Source organism: Mytilus californianus, unplaced genomic scaffold (assembly GCF_021869535.1).
Source record: "Mytilus californianus isolate M0D057914Y unplaced genomic scaffold, xbMytCali1.0.p SCAF_1, whole genome shotgun sequence".
NCBI classification, from domain to species: Eukaryota; Metazoa; Mollusca; class Bivalvia; order Mytilida; family Mytilidae; genus Mytilus; species Mytilus californianus.
The window spans coordinates 100,168,493-100,178,961 of record NW_026262581.1 but is presented as its reverse complement, the minus strand read 5'-3'; positions in this window follow the sequence as shown (position 1 = coordinate 100,178,961).

Genomic DNA, 10,469 nt, shown 5'->3' with positions numbered 1-10,469 from the left:
AACATGACAATAACTATACACACAGAATTACAAATCGACATCACAATAACTTTACACAAGGAATTACAAATGGGCATCACAATAACTATACAAAAAATTACAAATGAACATCACAATAACTATACACACAGAATTACAAATGAACATCACAATAGCTATACAAAAAGAATTACAAATGGGCATCACAATAACTATACAAAAAATTACAAATGAACATCACAATAACTATACACACAGAATTACAAATGATCATCACAATAACTATACAAAAAGAATTACAAATGGACATCACAATAAAGATACACAAAGAATTACAAATAGAAATCACAATAACTATACACAAAGAATTACAAATAGACCTCACAATAACTTTACACATATAATTACAAATGGAAATCCCAATAACTATACACAAAGAATTACAAATGGACATCACTTTAAATATACACACAGAATTACAAATAGACATCACAATAACTATACACACAAAATTACAAATTGACATCACAATCACTATACACATTGAAATCATGATAACTATACACAAAGAATTACAAATGGAAATCACAATAACAACACATGTAATTACAAATGGACATCACAATAACTATACACACATAATTACTAATGGACAACCCAATAACTATACACATATAATTACAAATGAACATCACAATAACTATACACACATAATTAAAAATGAACATCACAATAAAGATACACAAAGAATAACAAATGGAAATCACAATAACTATACACATGTAATTACAAATGAACATCACAATAACTATACAAAAGAATTACAAATGAACATCACAATAACTATACACATATGATTACAAATGGACATCACAATCACTATACACATTGAAATCATGATAACTATACACAAAGAATTACAAATGGAAATCACAATAACAACACATGTAATTACAAATGGACATCACAATAACTATACACACATAATTACTAATGGACAACCCAATAACTATACACATATAATTACAAATGAACATCACAATAACTATACACACATAATTACAAATCGACATCACAATAACTTTACACAAAGAATTACAAATGAACATCACAATAAAGATACACAAAGAATAACAAATGGAAATCACAATAACTATACACATGTAATTACAAATGAACATCACATTAACTATACAAAAGAATTACAAATGAACATCACAATAGCTATACACATATTATTTCAAATGGACATCACAATAACTATACGAAAAGAATTACAAATGAACATCACATTAACTATACACACAGTAATTACAAATGAACATCACAATAACTATACACATATAATTACAAATGGATATCACAATAACTATACAAAAAGAATTACAAATGGACATCACAATAAAGATACACAAAGAATTACAAATGGAAATCACAATAACTATACACAAAGAATTACAAATGGAAATCACAACAACTATACACATATAAATACAAATGAACATCAAAATAACTATACAAAAAGAATTACAAATGGACATCACAATAGCTATACACAAAGAATTACAAATGGAAATCACAATAATTATACACACAGAATTACAAATGGACATCACAATAACTATACACACAGAATTACAATTGGACATCACAATAACTATACAAAAAGAATTACAAATGGACATTACAATCACTATATACACATGGAATTACAAATGGAAATCACAATAACTATAGGAAACATATATAATTACAAATGGACATCACAATCACTATAAACAAGGAATTATTTCGAATTATGGAAAAGTTATGAGAAATGTACGGTGAAAACTTACCAAACTATTAAAGAGGGTTATTTATAGACAAAACGGTGTCATGGACGATCACGACTAGGGACGAATCTAGGTCTGTGTTTGAGAATCCGGGTCCGTTCGCCCAAAAACACGATCGCGCCCATTCACGTTCGCCCCCTTTCACTTTCGCACCCTACACATTTACACCCAAAGTCCGTTCGCACCCTACACGTTCGCACCCTTTTTATTGGTTTTGTGTTTAATAATTTTGTAATCGAGTTTTGGTAAGTGTATTGCTATAAATATTTTTTTGTTCATTGTTTCAAAATAAAGTGAGATTCTGACAACATTTTTTTGTGTTGAATAAATCTTAATCATGTTTTGGTTAGTGTATTGCTATAAAAAAAAATTTCATTGTTTCTAAATAAAGTGAGATTCTGACAACGTTTGTTTTTTGCGATGAATAAATCTTAATCGTCTTTTGGTTAGTGTATTGCTATAAATTTATGTTTTCATTGTTTCAAAATAAAGTGAGATTCTCACGTTTTTTTTTGTGCTGAATAAATCTTAAATAATGTTTTGGTTAGTGTTGTGATATACATTTTTTTTTCATTGTTTCAAAATAAAGTGAGATCAAAGGGGCCAAGCTGTTAAAATCAATTATCTTTCGTGTTTTTCTTTTAAAATCTTCAATGTTTTACTCATACCTCCTTCTTCTTCGTATATCCTTCCAATTAGGAACACCAAGTAGAAACAGAATTGTTTTCACTTGTATTTAATAGATTTTTACATTACTATATACATCGGATAGTTTTAAAATATAAAAATTGTTGAACACTCCAACCCCCATGTACAAGATAAAAGTGCCATCCAATAATATATATACAACACTATCGTGCAAAGCAGGTGCAACATATATACATCCGTTTCCTTGGATTATACTACAGGCAGGTTAAAATGTTTATAGAGTAAGCATATAGTGTCTAAAAGATAGCTCATGTTCAAAGCTAGCAAGATTCCTCTTTCATTCGGATAAGATTTTGTACAGTTAAAAAGCTTGTTTTTTCATGCAGTTCACCATAAAATATATTTATATTTAAAAAAACACTATTTGAGTTCCTCACATGTACGTCATGAACGTAGAAAATGGTTAAAAAATAAATCAGTTTCTTTCATGCAGCATTCACACATTAAGATTAGATGTTCCTTCATTAAACTGTTTGTTTAAAAGTGGTATCTCTAAAATCTAAGAATGATTGCTGTTTGATGGTTGGGAACCCTTAAGTAATATTCAGTTCCAATTTTAATTTCAGTCTTTTATGATGGATTTCATAGCACATTTCGCTTGTTGCTTTTGTTATATGTGCTAAGTTAGATAAGGATTTCAGTGTTTGGCTTTAAAAGCTGGGATCAACTATCAGCTGTGTTATTGACTGTTTGTTAACAAAAATTTCATTCCATTGTCTCAGTCAAATGTATCCAATAATAATGTCTTTTAATCTTAATAGATGTGTTTTTCTGACATCATGTAACAGTATGCAGCTTTTGAGCATGTGTATCATATCTTCTTCTTCTAGACCACATAATGGACATGTAGCAGTTTCTTTATTGTTACTGAATTTTGCTATGTTGGTTTGTAGTAGGTAGGTTCCTGTTGCTATACGACAGTGGTTGATAGATCTTTTCACCTCAGTGACTGATGACCAAATAGATTGCCAAATTTGATATGGTTAAATTTCCTATTTCCACGTGATCCACACAGAGATGTTTTAGTGTTGATTTATTGGCTGATTGATCTTTATAGGTTTTTGACCAGTAGTTATTAATTGCTATCTTATATTGATGTTTCCACTGTAATTTGTTCATTTGATTATTCAGTAAGAATTCTAGATTCGGTAGGTTATATATTTCTAACGTTTTGGATACTATGTTATAGAAACTTCCTGGGTTGTTGATGTTGATAGAGATCTGGCGTTGATTAAGTTGTTGTATACTTTTATTTTCATTGTTTAGAAGGCTATATAAAAAGCTCAGTTGACGTTTGTGGAGCTCTGCTTCTATGGGTAGTGCACCAATAAGTAGACAGACGGCACAATGGGCTGTTCTTTGAGACAGTGATTGGAATGTTCTTATGCAGTTTATGTGGAACTTTCTAAGGCGGTCAATATCTATTTGTTTTAATGGTAGTATTTCAAGTCCAAAAAGAAGTTTAGGTATTACATAGCTCCGATATATTTGGTAAGAGGTGATGGGATTTAAACCATTTGATCCACGAAGTCCGCTGACAATGAGTAGAGTATTCTGCGAGCTAGAGACAGTCTATCCTCTATATTTACGTTATTTTCTTTAATTTCAGCTCTTATTATACCTAAATGTTTAGTTTGGTTGGTTGGTGTTATACAAGTGGTGCCAAGATTCCACTGTAGGTTGTTTCTTACAGTTTTGCCTTTATTTAGGATGACAGCATTTGTTTTTGTTGGATGAATTGTGACCCTGTCCTGTTTGGAATTTCGTAGAACAGTGTTTAGCATAATTTGTAATTCTTCGACATCATCAGACAGGAGTGCTATATCATCTGCACATGTGGGTGTACCAGTGTAAATATTGCCAATTTTCATTCCTACACGGCTTTTCATTAGTTTATTCAATACGTTGTTAATGTAAACCTTATATAGGTGAGTGGATAGGACTCCACCTTGTCAAACTCCTTGTTGTATTGGAAATTTGTCACTTATTTCACCTTTCCATTTTATTTTTGAGAACATGTCTGTATATAGATCTTTGACTATGGACCAAAGTTTTGGATGTATGCCACATTCATACAGTTTGTCTAGAAGAATGATGTGAGAAACCACGTCAAATGCAGTTTGGCTGTCTACCGCTATCATATATAATGGTTTTAAAGTTACATGTTTGGATTCTGATTTACATTCTGATACGAGAAAGGCAGCTATGAGCATAGAGAGACCTTCTGTAAAACCAAATTGCATGTCTGCCTGAATAAAGTTTTTAGTAAGGCGTGGTAATAATACATATTCGAACAGTTTGGTGATTGTTGTGTCACTGTGATACCTCTGTAACTTTCTACTAATGTTGGATCTTTCAGCTTTTTTAGTACTGGGTTAGTAATTCCAGTCTTAAAAAAAAGTGGTATTTGTTTTGTAGCTATGATTTGATTAAAGATGGAGGTGAAAATTGGTGAAAGAATACTTCTAGCAGTTTTGAGATGTTCTGCGGAGATGCCAAATTCATCCATAGCTTTGCCTGTGTTTAGTTTTTTTCCTATTGCTTCAAAAATTTCAGTTTCTGATAGTGGTTCTACTTCAGTGTTCATGTTTTCATATATAAGGTCAATGGCGTTAGTTCTGGCAGTACTTAATTCTAGAAATGTATTCTCGTACCTGTTATCTTTTGGTACAAATATGTCTTCCATATATTGTGAAAAGCGTTTAGCTTGGTTTTTCGGATCAGAAATATCACAATCGGGTCCTTTTGTTATGGAGGTTGTTGAGGTTTTGGATTGGCCTCTATTTCTATCGATAAGTTGGTAAAATTTCTTCATTGACGGGTTGTCCATAATTTCAGAATATATTTTTTGTCGATCTTCATATTTTTCTTTTCTCATCTGTTTTCTAAGTTCTCTTTGAGCTTTTATTTTTGATGATTTGGAAATATCATTTGGTTTTCCTTTATCGATCCATTCTTTATGTTTTGTTTTAGCTGCTTTTATCAGGGGGAGGACAGATGGGGAAGCCTTCCACTGAGGGCCCTGTAATTTTATCATTTTTGCTGGAACAGCAGTGGCATCTGCTTTTTTAAGTTTTTTCATGACATGTTGTTATATTTCTTCTACAGACATTGATGTTGTTAGATCAGCTTTTAAATTTAAAAGTTCACGTTGGTATGCTTGGGTATCGACATTTAACCACTGTTTTTTGAAAAATTTTCCACTTTTTTGGGAGATGGTAGGTTCCCTTTGAAAATTGATTTTTATACTTGCACTGACACAAGTGTGGCTAGATGTGTTGACCGGATCCATTTCATGTATTTTATATTGATCTAAGATTCCACTTGGGGTTGATAAGATGTAGTCGATTTGAGACTGAGAGTTACCATTGTGATGGAAAAAAGTAGACTGTTTTCCTATAGTAGATTTCAGTTGAAGATCTAGAATAAATTTCTTAAATTGTTCATCATGCTTGTTGTATGATCTAGAGGCTAATAGTGTGGCATTAAAGTCTCCTGCGATAACAATTTTATGTGTATCACTAAATTTTAATATGATGTTGAAAAGAATATCAAGGCAGTCTGAATACTCATCTATGGAGTTTATTGAGGGATTATGAGTTGGCAAGTAGGTACAGATGATGCAGAGTTTTGTTTCTGTATTCATTCCAATAGCTACAATTCTTTCATTTCCATCATTTAACTTCTTTACTAGATGTGAGATATTTGTAGGCCATGATATTGAGACCCCTCCTTTTCCTCTAGGTAGATTTATAGATGAAATAGCATCAACAGAGTCAACACTACGAGCAGTTGAGTGTTTATTTGGTAGATATTGGTCTAGTTCATGTTGTTGGAAGCTGTAGAGCCAATGTTCCTGAAAGCATATGATATCAAACTTTTTACATAGGACGTTAAGATATTTACTGTTTGATTTGACCCCTTCAATATTGCATGTTGCTACTGTGAGAGACGAGACTGATTTTCTAGGTTGAGTAATGCTCTGTCTGGAGGATCTTGATGGATTTGAGCGTGGTATAAAAAAACAGTTCTGAGGTTCTTGATCTATGTTAGGAGTCGGTACTATATTTTGCTCCTAGCTTGTTATTTGGATTGGATTCAATTTTGTATTGTCCATGTCATGGGATATACCCTGATGCGGTTGTGTAGGTCGAGGTGGACATTTGGATTTAGCTTCTATCAAATTTGGCCTTTGCTGGATATGTCTGTGTTGCTGTTTTTTTGTCTATTATCTTCACCCTTTGATGTGATAGGGTTGTTTTCATATGTTGGTGCATTTTGTTTAGTATGCTTGCCAACTCTGGTTGTTTCAGAGGAGTTTGATTTTGAGGGTCTATTATGAATCTGGTTCTGAGAACTTGGGTATCGGTTGTTTATAGGCAATGTTTGTTGATAACCATAGGGTAACCCTGTTGTTACATTGGGTTGTGTTGGTTGTTCCACATATGTATTTTGATTCACATGTGTTGGATGGTATCGCTGCTGAGCTGGGATTGTTGGTCTGTTATATGCTGGTGCCTGTCTATACATGAGGTTGGTATTTACATATTGACGGTTTTGTGGTAAATACATTTGAAGACCAGCTGGATGTGGTATTTGTGTGTAGGCTGAATGATGGTATTGAGGAGGTCCAGGAAGTTTTGGTGATAGATAAGGTTGATGGTGTTGATGGTTCTGAAATTGCATCATTAATTGTTGATATTGAGCTTGCATAGTTTGCATATTTTGAAGCATTTGTAGTTCTAAATTTCTAATTCTGTGCTCATTTAATTTTTGTTCAATAAGTTGGCTACAGAAGTTGTGAAGATGCTGGTTTTGAGCACTATTTATTGGAGACTGATCTTGCTGTATGTTTGGAGGCTCAGACCAATGGTTATTTTGTTGTCTGCCCAAATTTTGTGATTTTTGTAGAATCTGTACCGTAGAGGTAAGCCTTTCAATTTGTGTCTCTAATTGTGAGATGCATGCCTTATCTAGACTGATTTCTTCTTTGGCCTTAGATTTTGTCTCTTGTTTTTTCCCTTTTATTTTGGGAAGATCATTTACTTCTTGTTGAATTCCTCTTTGTTCAACATTTAGAGTTGTTGTATTTAATGTATTTATTTCATAGATCTCATGATTTTCGATAGGTTGAACCTCTTGTTCTGGAGTTTGTTTCCTGATTGGTGGATCTATTGCTGTTGGACCTATTACAATATTATCAGTTTCAGTATTGGTAGAGTTTAGTTCACTGTTATTATGCAGTGTTTTTACTATAATGAGGCTCTCATTATGTTGGTGATCATGCTCATTATCTTTCTGATGTGTGTGGTAAAGTAGGTTTTCACTACATATGCGGCATATGAAATCATTTTGTCTAAATGTTGGCAGATTTTTGTCTGAGATTCCAGCACATGTAAAGTGTAGCCAAAGGCTGCATTCACTACATCCTATTGTATCATTATGCGAGGGTTGTTGGCACATTGGGCACAGATCTATACTTTGAAGAGATGTTTCTTGTATAGATTCATTGTTTACTAGATGGTCATTTCTAGAAATTTTCTGTTTTATTTGTAAAGTTTCCAACTCTTGAGATGTATTGTTTTCATTTTGGTCCATAGTATGTAAGTTTAAAGATGACTTTTGTTTTTATTCCAAGTTTCCAAAGTTTCATTGTGGTCCAAAGTATGTAAATTTAAAGATGACTTTTGTTTTAATTCCAAATTTTCCAAAGTTTCAAGGATATTGTTGTTAATAATATCTAAATCATGATGTTTCTGTTTTATTTCATTACATAGCTGAGAGTAAATTTCTTTCACAAAGATGTCAATGTGAGCCCCATTTATAAGTAATTGTGAAGATGTATGGTAAACATTTATAGTAAATTACTTTTGTTTTCCTTTGGAGCCATCTAACTTTTTATTGAACACTTGGTACATCTTATCAACACTGACCCCTTTGTTATCCACAGCATTACGTTCTTCAGTTGAGAAGGTTTCCATATGGCTTGTGAGAATTAAAGGTATAATTTGTTGTGCAAGCTCATAGGCAGCAGTGCTGAGTGAGATAACTAAATTTTTTCCTGGTTTAAGTTCTGCAATTAGATGTTGTCTGTTGGAGTTTTCACTCTTCTTTTGTAATGCTCTTCCTTTATTAAGATTGTATTGTTTTTGTATTGGTGCTGTAGATGAGATGGAATTTGAGTGGGGGGTTAGGCATGTGCGGGATGTTGCTAGCTGAAGCATGGCGTCTGGTAAGCATGATTGATATTTTACTGTAAACCTAGTATAGCGTAGAAAAGCCCACACTGACTAGGTCCTACAGATCCCCTGCGGTCCTGATATGGTGTATTATTCAAATGGATATTAAAGCTGTTGTCTTAAGTTCTTTACTATTAGGTGCTACTGCCAACCTAGTATAGCGTAGAAAAACCCACACTGACTTGGTTCGACAGAGCTCCGAGGACGTTATTATGGTAAAATATAAAGGATATTGTGGTTGGTTTTATGTAGTTTTCATCAAGTCCAGCTGCCAACCTAGTATAGCGTAGAAAAACCCACACTGACTTGGTCCAACAGAGAACTTGAGCAGGTTATGTGCTGTGCTATTTAGAATATATGTGAGTTGTCATTTAGTCTCTGCTTATTTACCAGCAGTCAGTTTTCATTTGTTTAAGTATTTTACGGAGCCAAACTTGTGCCAAAATTCTTTCTGGGTGTATACCGTCCAGGTAGAGATAAAAGTTATAGAATGCCCTAGCTGCAGGGTTACGGTGGTTGTTTCCTCGTCTGTAATTTGATCGACGATATGAATCACATGAGAATTGAGGTGAATGTGAATTTATAGTTGAATTAGTATAACGAATACAAGAATTGAGCTCATAGATTTGGTCTTGAAGTTTAAGGTCCTGGTTCTTGAATATTTTTGGGTCTGGGCGATTTCGTGATTTGTTGAAGGACTCAATTGAGAAGACTGGAATTTCTAAAAATGTTATTTTGCATTCAGGATACTTCTGAATTAATGTTGAGAATTCTTGAAAATAGTGTGTGATATTTAAAACAGCTTGGTTATCTTCTGAGCTTATGGTGATGCAATTCCCATCTTTTGTTGTAATATTACAGGTTCCCAACCAAAGATATATCCATAGTTTACCGTGGATAAGGATTTTATTTTCTATGTTTTCTTTGAGCCAGTTGTATGATTTTTCAACAGTTGAGCCACTTCTGCACCAAAATTTTACTTTGTTGTCAACAACTGTATTTCCAAGGAATTCTTTAAGTAATTTCCTTTACTGTCAGATAATAAAATGGGTGTGTAACTGCATGGAGTTGGTGGTTGTGAACTAGCCGGTCTATTGAGAAATTTCCAAAGTTTATTCTCGGACATAAATTATATTGATGTCAGCAAGCAGCAATTAATGAAATGTTAATATCTAAAACCACATAAAAAGCTTCTTAAATGTCTAAAAGGCAGCTATATATTAAATGCTATTTGGGTCTTGTACATGGAGACGAGGGAAAAAAAAGAAAATGGCTATCGCGGGAAAGATTCCACGGATATTTTTTGTATTTCCACAAATAAAGTTCTAAATTTGTTCACTTTAATGAAATTGTTTATGTGTCACTCGATAATCATTAAAACAATGTCTTTGTACAATAAAAGTGATGTGAAAACTATGTGAACTCTAAAATCTAAAAGATTTGCTGGTGCTGTAACAGGTGCGTCTTCTCTCGTGAAAGTCTCGGCGTGTCCAAGGCTAAATATATGCAGTATTCTTTTAAACTGAGTTTTACTGTGCGTATTGCTATGTGTTTCTTTTTTCTACATTGACTAGAGGTATAGGGGGAGGGTTGAGATCTCACAAAACATGTTTAACCCCACCGCATTTTTGCGCCTGTCCCAAGTCAGGAGCCTCTGGCCTTTGTTAGTCTTGTATGTTTTTTTAATTTTAGTTCATTTATATGTTTTGAA